We start from the raw sequence: 16181 nt of genomic DNA, 5'->3' as shown, positions 1-16181 counted from the left end.
ATCCGGGAGCCCCCTTTAAGAAGGGGGCCCCCGGATACCGGCCCCCCACCCTATGTGAATGAGTATGGGGTACAATGTACCCCTACCCATTCACCTGTGAAATAAAGTACAAAAAAAAAACACAACACAGGGGAAAAAATATTTTATTGCACAGCTCCGGGGGTCTTCCGTCTTCGGGGGTCTTCTCGCCGGACTCCTCCGCTATGTGTGTGTAGCTCTTTTACTAGCGGAGGAGTCCGGCTTTCTTCCTCCCCGCCGCCGGCCTCTTCTCCCGACTTCGGGGGTCTTGTCCCCCTCTTCGGTTCTTCTGCCGGGCCACCGCGCCTTCTTCTAGCTCTTTTACAGGCGGTGGCCCGGTCTTCTGTCGCCGCTGCCTTCCGTTCTTCTGTCGCCGCCTTCGGTTCTTCTGCCGGGCCACCGCGCCTTCTTGTAGCTCTTTTACAGGCGGTGGCCCGGTCTTCTGTCGCCGCTGTCGCTGTCGCCGCCTTCCGTTCTTGTTCTTCTTCTTGTTCTTCTTCTTCTTCTCCAGGCGATGTTGACACGTCGCTCCCTCCGGCCGGAATGCCAGAGCCGCGCTGTGCGGTCACTTATATAGTGACAATGGGGCGGGGTCACATGGTATATGTCACATGGGTTGGTCACATGGTGACCCCGCCCCCTTACGATGTCATAGTCCCCATGTGACATCAACCCATGTGACCAACCCATGTGACATATACCATGTGACCCCGCCCCATTGTCACTATATAAGTGACCGCACAGCGCGGCTCTGGCATTCCGGCCGGAGGGAGCGACGTGTCAACATCGCCTGGAGAAGAAGAAGAAGAACAAGAAGAAGAACAAGAACGGAAGGCGGCGACAGCGACAGCGGCGACAGAAGACCGGGCCACCGCCTGTAAAAGAGCTACAAGAAGGCGCGGTGGCCCGGCAGAAGAACCGAAGGCGGCGACAGAAGAACGGAAGGCAGCGGCGACAGAAGACCGGGCCACCGCCTGTAAAAGAGCTAGAAGAAGGCGCGGTGGCCCGGCAGAAGAACCGAAGAGGGGGACAAGACCCCCGAAGTCGGGAGAAGAGGCCGGCGGCGGGGAGGAAGAAAGCCGGACTCCTCCGCTAGTAAAAGAGCTACACACACATAGCGGAGGAGTCCGGCGAGAAGACCCCCGAAGACGGAAGACCCCCGGAGCTGTGCAATAAAATATTTTTTCCCCTGTGTTGTGTTTTTTTTTGTACTTTATTTCACAGGTGAATGGGTAGGGGTACATTGTACCCCATACTCATTCACATAGGGTGGGGGGCCGGTATCCGGGGGCCCCCTTCTTAAAGGGGGCTCCCGGATTCCGATAAGCCCCCCGCCCGCAGACCCCGACAACCAACGGCCAGGGTTGTCGGGAAGAGGCCCTTGTCCTCATCAACATGGGGACAAGGTGCTTTGGGGTGGGGGGGCCGCGCGGCCCCCCCTTCCCCAAGGCACCCCCCATGTTGAGGGCACGCGGCCTGGTACGGCTCAGGAGGGGGGGAGCGCTCGCTCGCCCCCCTTTCCTGGCCGGCCGGGTAGCGTGCTCGGACAAGGGTCTGGTGTGGACTTTGGGGGAACCCCCACGCCGATTTTTTTCAGCGTTGGGGTTCCCCTTTAAGCCCATTCCAGGCGGCGGAGCCCGCGACGTCTCCTTCGCGGGCCCCGCCTACCTGTACACGCGCTCGAAATGGGCGGATTTGCCTCCGCCTTACGTGGGCGAGTCCGTTCATTTCAAAAGTTGAGCGAACTGTTTGCCCAACCTTGTTCGTCAAACAGTCCGCTCGTGTGTGGGCAAGTCCGCTCATGCAAATTTTGAGCGGACTGTTTGCCGAAACTGTTTGACGAACAAGGTTGGGCAAACAGTCCGCACGTGTGTACGCGGCCTTACTGTTGAAACAGCGATACTTTCTCCCTGCAACATTAAGCCATTTAAATGTCCCATTGGTCGCCTATATTATACAACTCTCTGAAAAGCATATATGTAGAGAAAACTATTCTTACATCTTAATAAAACAGTTTTATTGCTCAACCAGTAACAGCTGTTATGACACAAGCAAATAAACGTTTCCACTGTTTGACTCTATTTTCTGTATTACTTCTTTTTCTCCACCTTAACTGCCACAGTTAAAACACAAAACATTTCTTTTTACCGCAGCAAAATGTGAGAAAAGCAGTTTAAGCCGTCTTTCTGCCATATGCTTCAGAAAAGTAATTAGCTTTTAAATCCATATCAATTCCACATCCTAATGTAAACCGTCTTCAATTGTAACATTTAATGATAGCAATAACTGAATTTACATAATGATTATACCAGTGGAAAAGGACCGCGTAATGGAACTGTCAAATTAATCATAATCTCAGAGCTAACTTATCTGATAAATTTACGATTTACTCAACGATTTAAACTTAGATTTTTTCAAGCTAAGTCAATTTGATCTTAAATAATTTATACTATATTCTACTGTACTCTTAAATTATGTACTGGTTTTCTGTATTTTAGCCATGCTCATATTTCGTGTTATGTTGCAACCATCTAATCTCATTGCTATTCCGACATTCTGCCTTAATGAGGATATTACTTTGCAACTATCCCTTGATCCCTTTTGTGCATTCACTTTATCTCGACCTATATATACTGCCTCAATATTTTCCTAATTTGTTTTGCTATACTTATTATTATATTATAGAGATTACTATCTCTAAATCATTGTAAACCTAACCATAGTTATAATGCCTACAGATAATTTTACGTTAAGCAAAATTCACACAAAATCATCTTTTTAAAACCTTTTACACACTGCACATTAAGAGTAATGCAACCATCTCTCGCTAGCTCTATGCAATAGGATTGTCTTTCTGACTCTATTTTATGTATTACTTCTTCTCCACATTAACTGTCACACTGATAACCATTTGTAACACATAACACTGGCAACACATTTTTTAACAGCAGCAAAATGTGAGAAAAGCAGTGGGATGGTTTACTTGATGTAGTAGTGGTTGCAGTAGCAAAGGATAGCAATAAAGTTTGATTACATTTAATAACACATAATGCAACTATTTTACATTCACATCAAGCATACATCATAATGTCTATCACTATTAATGTTCAGGGTTACTGATACATTATGCCGATAACCAGTAGAAACGGAAAACAGTCAGTGTAAGCCGTCTTTGTGCGTAACAAAATTAATGGAACGATTTACACGTTGGAATTTTCAAGCTACAACAATTTACTCTTAAATAATGTATACCCTTTAGCTGCTTAGCTCACACTTTGCTGTATGTAGCCGCGTTAACTGTATTAATGGTTACATTTAAGTAACCATAGGGGATTGACATTTCATGTCTATCTCACATCTCTAATGCAATTTGTCTCTTTGCCATGTCATACTTTGCCAGTTATTATACTTTCTCATCCTTAAAGACACGTAAGGATCCTGAAAAACGATAGAAACCTAGTCACGTCGTTGCTGATATTTCATGATTACAGCAATCATCTCATCTAATTGCTATTCCGACATTCTGCATTGGTATCACTTTGCAACGCTCTATTGAACAATGTAAAGGTAAGCTAGATATTTTGTATATTTCCACTTAAACTCGACCTGTATATACTGTCTCAATATTATCCTTTCTAATTTTGCTAAATTAGATTATAGAATTTGCTATGTCTAAATCAAGGTTACCTACTCACCTTTATTACGTATTCTGCTAATTTTAGGATAATAGAAAACCATCTTATTGCTTCTTTACACGCTGCACATATTAAGAGTAATACAATGCTACCGATGTGAACAGTTTAATTGCTCTTCTCACATTTAGCTGGTATCTCTCTGCTATAGGAAGCTGAATTTGTACTACAACGATCACTCATCTAATATCAGTCCACTCAGTGCTACCGGGATAACTTTTACATTTAGAGTAATGAAATGATTTCTCAGTCATTTTGAAGCAACTAACGCTTCCGATCTCTTTTCAACTGCAATACTCAACTACAATAGGTGCTTAGCTCACTCTTTGCTGTACATAGCCGTGTTAACTGTATTAATGGTTACCTGTAAGTAACCAATGGGGATTGACATTTCATCTCTAATTCACATTCACATTTCTAATGCAGTTTGTCTTTTTGCCATGTCATCCTCTGCCAGTTATTATCCTACATGATTAAAGACACGTAATTAACCCGATTGATAAAAACCTACGCACGTCGTTGCTGTTATTTCGTGTATTTCCACTTAAACCCGACCTGTATATACTGTCTCAATATTAATCTGAGTAATTTTGCTATATTTATTATTAGAATAAACACATTACTATCTCTAAATCCTGGTAAACCAACTCACACAAAACCATCTTATTTCTACCTTACACGCAGCACATATTAAGATATTAGCCGGTATCTCTCTGCAATAGTAAACGAAATGTGTAGATCACTCATCTAATATCAGTCTTCTCAGTGCTACCAGAACAAAATAAACAATGTACTGCCAAACCAATAACGGCCAATTACTTAACGTCTATCAGTCAATGACTTAACAAAATAAAGTTAGCACTCTTTTGCTCTATTTTGTATATTTGTAGTTCTCCACATTAACTGTCACATTGATATCACCACTGACAACACACCACTGACCCTTTAACAGCACCAAAGAATGAAAAAAGCACTGTAACGCTTTACATGATTCAGAAGTAGTTGCATTATCAAAAAATAAAGTCCTGTCTTCTTTACACGCTAGCCTTTCTGTATACATTAATCTCTCTGTGTACACTAACCTCTCTATATAGACTAGCCTCTCTGTCTTCTGTATACACGTGCCCATAATCTATATACACTAGCCTACCTTCTTTTTACAATAGTCTCGGTGTCCCAGCCTCTTTGCATACACTAGCCTCACTGAATTCCCCAGACTGTCTTCTGTATACACAAGCCTATCTGTACACACTAGCCTCTCTGTATACACTAGCCATTCTTCTGTATACACTAGGCTCAGGGGAATAACATTAGCCTATCTGTATTACCTTGTTTGACTTTTCTGTTTTCTGTTTCTTTTCTAGGGTGTACCTCGCCGTATACCAGAGCCAATCTTATTAATCCAGCCTCATTCCAATTATAATAGCCTCACTGTATACCCCAAGCGGTCTTATGTATACCCTAGCTTGTCGTTTATACACCTAGTCTCTCGGTATACCCAGGCCTTTATGTATACATCTTTATACACTAGCCTCTCTGTGTACCCTAGCCTCTCTGTATAATCTTGCCTCTCATTATACCCCAGCCTGTATTCTGTTTACCCAATTTTGTCTTTTATATAAACTAGCCTGTCTACTGTATAACCTAGCTTACCTTTATACCCCAGCCTCACTGTCAGCTTGTCTCTGTACACTAGCCTCTCTGTTTTCCCTAGTCTCTCTGTATAAAATAGCCTCTCTGTATACACTATTCCGTCTGTATACACTAGCAAGTCTGTGTAACTAAGCCTCTCTCTCTGTATACCCTAGCCTCCGTATCTGCATACCCAGGAAGTTTTTCTGTATAATCTACCCTATCTGTATACACTAGCCAGCCTTTTGTACTCATTAGCCTCTCTGTATAAACTAGCCGGTCCTCTGTATACTCTAGTCCGTCTGTATACACTAGAGAGGCTTGGTTACACAGACTTGCTAGTGTATACAGACGTACTAGTGTATACTGCATACTCTAGCCTCTCTGTGTAACACAGTCTCTCTCTGGGTACCCTAGCCTCCATCTCTGCATACCCAGGACCTTCCTCTGTATAATTTAGCCTATCTGTATACACTAGCCTGTCTTTTGTACAAATTAGCCTCTCTGTAGCCGTTCCTCTGTATGCACGAGCCTCACTGTCTACTCTTGGTTGTCTTTTGTATACACTAGCATCTCTTTATACATTATCTCTCTGTATATACTAGTCCGCATGCATACACTAGCAAGTCTGCATACACTAGCCTCTCTTTGTAACCCAGCCTCTCTCTCTGTATACCCTAGCCTCCATCTCTGCATACCCAGGACGTTCTTCTCTATTATCTATTCTATCTGTATACACTAGCCGGTCTTCTGTAGACATTAGCCTCCCTGTATAAACTAGCTGGTCTACTGCATACACTAGTCTGTCTGTATACACTAGCAAGTCTGCATACACTAGCCTCTCTGTGTAACCCAGCCACTCTCTCTGTATACCCTAGCCTCCATCTCTGCATACCCAGGACGTTCTTATCTATAATCTAGCCTATTTGTATACACTAGGCTGTCTTTTGTACACATTACCTTCTTTGTATAAACTAGAAAGGTCTTCTGTATACACTAGTCCGTCTGTATACACTAGCAAGTATGCGTACTCTAGCCTCTCTCTCTGTATACCTTAGCCTCCATCTCTGCATACCCAGGACGTTCTTCTGTATAATCTAGCCTATCTATATACACTAGCCTGTGTTTTGTACACTTTAGCCTCTCTGTATAAATTAGCCCGTCTTCTGCATACACGAGCCTCTCTGTATACCCTTGGATGTCTTTTGTATACACTAGCTTATCTTTATACATTATCTCTCAGTATACCCAAGCCTCTCTGTATACACTAGTCCGTCTGTATACACTAGCAAGTCTGCATAAACCAGCCTCTCTGTGTAACCCAGCCTCTCTCTCTGTATACCCTAGCCTCCATCTCTGCATACCTAGGATGTTCTTCTCTATAATCTAGCCTATTTGTATACACTAGCCTTTCTTTTGCACACATTAGCCTCTCTATATAAACTAGCTGGTCTTCTGTATACACTAGTCCATCTGTATACACTAGCATACTCTAGCCTCTCTCTCTGTATACCCTAGCCTCCATCTCTGCCCAGGACGTTCTTCTGTATAATCTAGCCTATCTGTATACACTTTTGTACACATTAGCCTCTCTGTATATACTAGCCGGTCCTCTGTATACACTAGTACGTCTGTATACACTAGCAAGTCTGTGTAACCAAGCCTCTCTAGTGTATACAGAGGGACTAGAGTATACAGAAGACCGGCTAGTTGATACAGAGAGGCTAATGTGTACAAAAGACAGGCTAATGTATACAGATAGGCTAGATTATACAGAAAAAGAGAAGAAGAAGGGGGCGGCTCTGGGTGTAGATTTTTAAAAGGCAATTTATTCACAGGTAAAACAAACAGATGATGCACTCACATTTTCCAAGGCATAAAAAGGCATGTAGAATACAAGGGGGGCGTTTTTTTCATCTGATTCGTCTGTCACATGGGATCCGATCCGCGGGTGTCATGTTGTCCTCTCCTGGCGTTACCACGAGTTTGTTGTTAAAAAATGCCGGCTTGGTGGACGCAGAGGATGTGTTTCCAAAGCGAGGCTTGGTTAGCGGTGACACGCGGGTCACGGGGTTGTGACGTCACGGCCCGCCGTTAACGCTAACCAAGCCTCGCTTTGGAAACACATCCTCTGCGTCCACCAAGCCGGCATTTTTTAACAACAAACTCGTGGTAACGCCAGGAGAGGACAACATGACACCCGCGGACCGGATCCCATGTGACGGACGAATCAGATGAAAAAACCGCCCCCCTTGTATTCTACATGCCTTTTTATGCCTTGGAAAATGTGAGTGCATCATCTGTTTGTTTTACCTGTGAATAAATTGCCTTTTAAAAATCTACACCCAGAGGCGCCCCCTTCTTCTCTTTTTCTGCAACAGTCTAGGAGCCTGGTTTCAGCTCCCTGTGGTGGCAGCCCTGCATTCCAAAGACCCACTCAAAGAACGAAAGACACTTTCACGGGACTTGAGAACTAAAAGTTCTCATTCATATCATCGTCCAATATAACTTTATACAGACAGCCCTCTGGAGTATATTATTTTCTGATCTTTTGCGCCTCTACTTGTCGTGTAGATTATACAGAAGAACGTCTTGAGTATGCAGAGCGCTCAGCTTCAAGGGATGGCCGACGTGAGTAATATGAGGGACACTCCTCACCCCCCCCACCTACCAGATCTGACTTTCATCCCCTTGCCCTCTCTGCCCCGGTCATCTGGTGGCAGTTTTATGCACTCCCTGGCCCCCACCCATTCATAATCCTTACCGACCTTTCCTTCCGCTGCTCACAGGAACACACTGGATCACTTGTCTAATTAACCAACTGTACAAGACAGCGCTATCCAACTGGAGGAGGCTTTACCCCTCACTGTTTGGGTGGTCCCTGCCTCCCCCTGGATGCTCCACATATACCCCGACGACATAGTCGGAGCGGCACCACTTGACAGGACATAGGGCTGTCATGCCGGTGGCATCTCCCATTGGAGGAAGGGATGATGGCCCCAACCCCTTGGCAGCAGTTTCTTTCATGTACAGACCAGGGCGGCTCATCTTCCCTTCTGGAATATTGACCTTAGAGGGGGGAGTTGCACTTTGGGGGGTCTGAGTGATACCTATTGCGCTGTACTGGAAGGGCTTGACATTCCCGAATATGTGTCCCCTCCCCCTGGTTGCGCCCCTCGTCCCCCCTCCTCTGGCCCCCACCTACTCTTTGCCGACATTGCCTTCTGCAGCTTTCGGGGACACCCTGAATGACTTATTTATTGAGCCTATTGGTACGAGACACTGCTTCCCTCCAGTTTGACTCTGGACCCCCCTGGAGGATTTACCCCTTACTGTTTGGAGCGGTCCCAGCCTCCCTCTGGATGCTCTACACAGCCCCCGATGGCGATGCAGGAGAGAAACTAATTGGTGGGCCCCAGGACTGCTGCTTGGGTAAAGTCTCCCATTGGATGCCGGATTTTCCATGCACCGACCAGGGCTGCTCCTCTTTCATCTTGATGTGGTGACCATGGAGGGGAGGAGTTGAAATTTATGGGGTCCGGGTGGCTGCTGGTGTGAGTGCGCTAAAGGACTTGACATTTCCGCATGTTTGTCCCCTCTCCCTAGCTGCCCCTCCTTCCCTCCCCCCTTCCCCCCCTTCCCTCCTTCCTTTCCCTCCCCTCCCTCCTTTCCCCCTTCCCTCCCCCCTTTCCCTCCCCATTTCGCCCCTTCCCCCCCGTTTTCCCCCCTTCACTCCCCCTTTTCCCCCTGGGGCGTGGACGGGGGAGAGGGGGTAAGGAGAGGACAATCTGCCAAAGGGAGAAATGCATTTGTTCGGGGGCTGCATGTAATTTTGGGGTATGGGACGGGGGTGGTGGATCCCATTCTGTGATGCCTTTTCTGTTGTGACGGGCTCCCTCGTGCATGCCTACATTTAGTGCGAGCCGAGGAGACCCCTCAGTGCTGATAGTTATATGCTCTTCTCGGTTTTGATTATACTATTGTTTTTTGGTTCTATGATGTTACTGATTGTCTTTTATTTGCATACTGGTATCAGACGTGACATTTACCACTGCCGGGACTGGGGGGACTGGGATCCGGGGGTTCCCTCTCCGACCTGTCTACCCACCAACCCAAGTAGGACGGCGCTTTAAACCCAGTGTACATCTGGTAAGCGCAATAGCATAATTGTGCTGTTTTAGTATACCCTTCCTGTACTGTTGAGTGCAGACAACCCTTAATTTCCCTCTCCCCCTGGGGTTGAGGTGCCCGGCCTCTTTTTCCCCTTACCTTTCCTTCCATTTGCCCTTCCTTTCTCCCCCTTAGTTCCCGCCATCCATTACCTACCCAATACCTACCTTCGTTCAACTTTCTTTGCTTTTCTCTGACGTCCACCTCCCCCTCCCCGAGGAGCGATGGCAGACTCAGTCAAGGTCACCTCTCTAAACGTTAAGGGACTGCACTCCCCTGAAAAACGGTGGATCCTCCTGTGAGAACTGAAGACTTCCTGTACTGATGTGGCCTTTATACAAGAAACACATTTTAAAAATACTAGCCTCCCCTTTCTACGGTCGAGATGCTTCCCTAAGGTCTACCACTCTACTAACCTCTCCTCTAAGACCAAGGGAGTCTCCATTCTGATCTCTAGCAGGCTCCCCTGGGTTCTCCAGGATTCTCTGGTGGACCCTGGGGGCCGATATCTTTTTCTTAGGGGCCACATTGGAGAGCTCCTTTTTACATTTGCCACTGTGTACGCTCCCAATGATCACCAAGGCACGTTCCTCAGAACTACCCTGCACAGATTATGTGACTTTCGGGAGGGCCAGTTGATATTAGGTGGGGACTTTAATGTCCCCTTTCGCCATCGGTTGACACTTCTGCCTCTTGCTCCTCGCTCCTCATTTCCTCTAGAAAGCGGATTACTAAGTGTTTACTGAATGACCAATTAGTTGATGTCTGGCGTCTGCAACACTCCGGGGAAAGGGACTACTCTTTTTGCTCTTCCCCTCACAAATCATACTTAAGGATAGACTTCTTCTTGATTCCACATGACCAACTGCACTTGGTGAGCTCTTTCTCCATCGGCCATATTACTTGGTCTGACCACGCTCCTGTAGCCCTTACCTACACCCTCTCTAGGAACCCCTCACCTAGGTCTCTATTCTGGCACCTTAATGAGAGCCTCCTCCAGATACCGGAAGTTTTAGCAGATGTGACCAGGGAATTGGACTTTTATTTCCAAGAAAACTAAACGCAGGACTGTGACCCGGGGATAATTTGGGAGGCTCACAAGTCAGTATTCCGCAGGGTACTTATCAGGCACATAAGCATAAACATGTCCCCTCACGGAGATTGAATTGGGGACACTCCGTACCCAGATTACTGACCTACTCCATTATAAAGCGAAAGCGGCACTCCAGTTTTGTCGTAAACTGACGTAGGAGTCATGGGACAAATGCGGAAAAATCTTAGCCAAGTTGTTAAAGGAGTTAAAATCTGCCTCTTACATACCACAGTTGATAGATGAGAATGGCCAGAGGGCCTCTACCCCAACCCAAATAGCCGAAGTCTTTGAAAATTTTTACTCTGATCTCTACAACCTGCCCGATTCAGGGTCCGGACAGGACAATATAGACAGATATGTAACAGTTTCTGGTCTACCAACCCTCTCATCAGAATCACGGGAGTACTTGGAGGACCCGATTACACTGGAAGAAGTCCAGACGGCCGTGGGACCTCCGAAGGTGGGTAAGCCTCCGGGCCTGATGGATATACCGCACAATACTATAAGACCTTCCTCCCTATTCTCGGCCCGCGCTTGGTGAATTTATTTAATACTCTGAGCTCAAATGGGGATTTTCCTGAGGATACCCTTAGAGCCCACATCTCGTTGATACCTAAGGAGGGCAAAGACCCGGGCCTATGTGGGAGCTACAGACCCATTTCCCTCCTAAATTCGGTCCTAAAACTATTCTCTAAAATCCTCGCCACGTGATTGGCACAGCACTTGCAGTCCCTTATACAGATTGACCAGTTAGGTTTTATTCCCACCAGGGAAGATAGGGACAACACCATTAAGGTGCTTACCCTGGTCCATAAAGTAAAGTCATCTGGGACCCCTTGTCTTTTCGTGAGTACTGATGCCGAGAAGGCTTTTGATCGGGTCAAATGGACATTCATGTTCTCGGTCCTTCGCCATATAGGTCTGAGTGAACGGATGCTGGCATGGATAAGTAAGATATACTCACGCCCTTCAGCTCAAGTCAAAGCGAATGGGGTGCTCTCATCTCCCCTTGACATCGGGAATGGGACCAGACAGGGTTGCCCCCTGTCGCCCCTATTATTCGCACTGTCATTGGAACCCTTCCTCTCCACAATTCGACAAAACTCAGACATAACGGGACTCCAAATGGGTACTATTGAGTGCAAGATATATCTGCCTACGTGGATGACATGCTGTTCTCGCTGACGAATCCCAGAGTTTCCTTGCCAAATCTCCTTCGGGAATTCCAGATATACGGGATACTTCTTGAAATTAGAAGCCAAGGGGGTTGCAGTCCCACCCGCAAACGTTACTAGACTTGCAGTCCAATTTTCATTTTAAATGGACCCATACAGCCCTTAAGTACTTAGGTACTTACATTCCACCGGACATCACGCGTACGTTTATGTTGAACTTCCCCCCACCCCTTGTCAGTAAGATCTGCAGTTTGCTTCACGGGTGGCATTCTGGCCTCCATTCCTGGTTCAGGAGATGCAATCTCATTAAAATGAACATACTCCCTAAATTTACCTATCTTTTCCAAGCTCTCCTGATCCAGATTCCAGTCCCATTTTTTAAGCAAGCTCAATCCCTGCTCACTCAATTTAACTGGGCCCACAAAAATCCCAGACTTAAGCGGTCACAGCTGACATTGTCTAAACAACAGGGAGGGTTGGTTCTCCCTGACTTGCGATGCTACTACCTGGCCTCCCATCTGGGGCGTGTATTGGACTGGCATCGAAACAAACTTTCTAAGCTCTGGGTGCAACTAGAACAATCTCACTCCCGAATTCTGCTAAGAAGCGCCATGTGATGCTATAAGGATTTATCCACAGAATTGACGTCACATCCCACTATAGGGGCTTCATTGAAAGTCAGTCACCTGATCGCTACCCAAAACACACTCACGTCTTTGACTTCCCCCCTATTCCCTATACGTGGCCATCCGAACTTTGAACTGGGGACCCACTTAGAAATTCCAACCTAGACCATGCGTCTAAATTCGTCATTGATGGGAAATGGCCTTCTTTCTCAACCCTAAGAGATCCGACAGGGCTTTTCCAACTGCCTTTTTGGAGAGCGGCGCAATGACATAATTTTCTCCATTCCATCCCCAATCCTCAAACTTTCGCCCTCCCTCAGTCGGAGTTTGAGACTCTATGCAGGAGCGAAGGCCCTTTGGCCCACATTCTCTCTCAAACAGATCACCCACACTTAACCTGTCTGTCCAACTGGGAAAAGGACCTTAATTGCTCGTTTTCCCCAGCACAGAGACAACGCATTATCACTTTGGCTCTCAAAACCTCACTGTGCACAAAGATACAGGAGACGAATTTTAAACTTCTCACCAGGTGGTATTTGACCCTCTTCCTCGAACATATGCTGGAGGTGTGGAGAAGAAGAGGGCACGTTGCTCCACATTTTTTGGTCCTGCCCCAGCTTGGTGGACTTCTGGACAGAGATCCGATGCATAACACAAAAATTCACAGACTTCTCCATCCCGGAAGAGGCTGCATTCTTTCTCTTGCACCATTCACAGATTCCCATTAAGAAGTACAAAAAATCAATTTTACGGCATGTGATAAACGCGGCGAAGTCCTGCATCCCTCTCTATTGGGAAAAATGCCCCCCCTTTCATTACTCACTGGCTTAGGAAAATAGAGGACATTAAAAAAATGGAGGACTTGATCCTCACATCACAAGGTAAACAAGAATTTTTTAAACAAACCTGGGACATCTGGAATAGCTTTATATTCTCGCTGGAAGGATGTAGCCTGCTATCGCCTTAGTGCTCTGAGCTTTCTTTGACTGGCCCCTTGGGCAGTGGCTGCCATCGTGTTTCGTCCCCTCTTCTCCTTCCCTGATCTTTCACCCCTTCTCTTTTCTGCCTTCCTCCCCTATCTCTCACCCCCTCCACCCCCTCTCTCTTTTGGAAAAAGTTGAAAATTGGGAATGACGGCCCCACACCCCCCTCTGGATGGATTATGCCGGAGGGACCTGGGGTTTGTGTGACCCTGGATCTTGGTACAGTACTTTATCAGTGCCTCAAATCATTATGATTGATGGAAGGCAGACTCACAGTTGCAAATATACCAGTATCAAGTATTGTTCAGCTGCTTTTTGCTCTGTATTTTTCTGTTGCATTACGTACTCGGGGGACCGTCTTCCCCTGTTTGGAGAAAAAATTATATTTGGAAAAAAAAAAAAGAAGCCTACGACACCTGGTATTCCCAGGTAGTCTCCCATCCAGGCATTAACCAGGCCCGACCCTGCTTAGCCTCCAAGATCAGACGAGATGGAACAGATTCAGGGTGATGTGGCCTTAGCCAATATCTTCAGGCACTCTCAACTCTCTTGACAAACGCCAAGATGGTCACCTTGGGAACAAGCGGAAAAAAATAGGTCAACTGCAACAACATAACAAGAAGACTACGGCATCTGGAAATCCCAGGCGGTCTCCCATCCAGGTACTAAACTGGTCCCAACCCTGCTTAGCCTCTGAGATCAAATGAGATTGGGCTCTTTCAGGGTGATGTGGCCGTAGGAGATTTCTTCAGGCACTCTCAACCCTCTTGACTAACGCCAAGATGATCACCTTGGGAAACAAACAAAAAAGACAAGTCAACGTCAACAACATAAGAAGAAGTCTACAGCACCTAGTATTCCCAGTTGGTCTCCCATCCGGGTATTTACAAGGCCCGACCCTGTTTAGTCTCTGAGATCAGATGAGATCTGGTGCTTTCAGGGTTATGTGGCCATAGGCGAGCTCTTCAGGCACTCTCTACCCTCTTGATAAACACCAAGATTGTCACCTTGGTAAACAAACAAAACAAAAACAAGTCAACGCCAACAACATAAAAAGAAGCCTACGGCACCTAGTATTCCCAGGTGGTCTCCAATCCAGGTACTAGCAAGGCCCCACCCTGTTTAGCCTCTGAGATCAGAGGAGATCGGGCGCTTTCAGGGTTATGTGCCCATAGGCAATCTCTTTGGGCACTCTCAACCCTCTTGACAAATGCCAAGATAGTCACCTTGAGATACAAGCAAAAAAAAACAGGTCAATGTCAAAAACATAAAAAGAAGAATACGGCACCTGGTATCCCAACGCCATCTCCTATCCAGGTACTAACTAGGCCCAACCCTTCTTAGCCTCAGAGATGAGAAGAGATAGGCCTCTTTCAGGGTGTTGCTGCTGTAAGCGATCTCTTTGGGCACTCTCAACCCTCTTGACAAATGCCAAGATGGTCACCTTGGGAAACAAGCGGAAAAAAAAAAAACGAATCAACGCCAACAACATAAAAAGAAGCCTACAATAACTGGTATACATCAAAATAAACCATGTACTCTTTTGCATATTTGTAATTCTCCACATCAACTGTCACATTGGTATAACCACTGACGACACACCATCCTGACTTATTTTGCTTTATTTATTATTAGAAATACTATCTCAAAATCCGGTTAAATCTATTCACTTCGATGAGGTCTACCGCTAATTGTACGGTAATGCAAAATGTTCACAAAACCATCCATTTGCTACCAGACATGCTGCACATACTAAGAGTAATGTAAATATCGCTCGCTAACGATGTAAACAGTTTTATTGCTTTTCTGACATTAACCGAGTATCCCTGACATTACCTGAGTATCTCTCTGCACTAGGATTGTAATAATAATAATAGGATTGTGTAATGCAAAGATCAACTAGTCTAATTTAAGCTTTCTCAATGGTACCGGCATATCCTTTAAATTTAGACTAACGCAACTATTTTCGGCCATTCTCAAGCTAAGCTTTCAATCTCTTACCGTTGAACAGCCATACTTCCTCCCTGCAATATTAAGCCATTTAAATGTCCTATTGGTCGTCTATATTATACAACTCTCTCAAAAGCATATATATCTCTGGGCTACAAGCTGGAGCTTCAGGAGATTCCACCTTCTCGTTTTCTAAGGTCAAGGATCCCCAGGGACCCAGTAAAGCAAAGACCGCTATTTCTGGACTTAGATCACTTACTATCAAAGGGGGTGATAGTAGAAGTGGACCCAAAAGAACAGGGTTCAGGGTTTTACTCTCATCTCTTCACTGTTCCAAAGCCAAATGGAAGTGTCAGACCTAACCTGGATCTGAAGGATCTGAACTGTTTTTTACGCATCCGGTCCTTCCGAATGCAGTCAATTCGCACTGTGGTCTCCTTCCTGCAAGGGGGAGAGTTTATGGCATCAATAGACATCAAGGATGCATATCTCCATGTGCCAATTTTTCCCGCACACCAAAAGTATCTAAGGTTCGCTGTAGAGCGGCGCCATTTTCAATTTGTGGCCTCGCCTTTCGGGCTCGCGACGGCCCCTCGAGTCTTCACAAAGATTCTGGACCCTCTCTTGCCAAACCTAAGAGCTCAGGGTATAGCCGTCATGGCTTATCTAGATGATTTGCTTCTCATAGAGAAAACAGTAGCGCTCCTGAACCACAGTGTTACCAGAACGCTAGAACACCTGGAACTCCTAGGTTGGATTATAAACCTAGAAAAGTCATCCCTACAGCCTGCTACCAGGTTGGAATACCTGGGTATGGTTATCGACACCGCTCAGGGCAAGGT

At 46.0% G+C, this 16181-nt stretch overlaps 3 pseudogenes; all 3 read right to left on the bottom strand.

The window, feature by feature from the left end:
- Window positions 1-14010: 14010 nt before the first annotated feature.
- Window positions 14011-14130, bottom strand: LOC143953803 (5S ribosomal RNA; annotated as a pseudogene).
- A 98-nt stretch (window positions 14131-14228) lies between these two features.
- On the bottom strand, window positions 14229-14347 carry LOC143948741 (5S ribosomal RNA; annotated as a pseudogene).
- Window positions 14348-14447: 100 nt separating this feature from the next.
- On the bottom strand, window positions 14448-14566 carry LOC143949195 (5S ribosomal RNA; annotated as a pseudogene).
- Between the last annotated feature and the right edge of the window lie 1615 nt (window positions 14567-16181).

This window comes from Lithobates pipiens, unplaced genomic scaffold (assembly GCF_037356315.1).
Source record: "Lithobates pipiens isolate NorthernLeopardFrog02 unplaced genomic scaffold, aLitPip1_a1.2 Scaffold_10, whole genome shotgun sequence".
Classification (NCBI taxonomy): Eukaryota; Metazoa; Chordata; class Amphibia; order Anura; family Ranidae; genus Lithobates; species Lithobates pipiens.
Note: the sequence above shows the minus strand (reverse complement) of the source record. Positions and strands in the feature narration are given on the sequence as shown.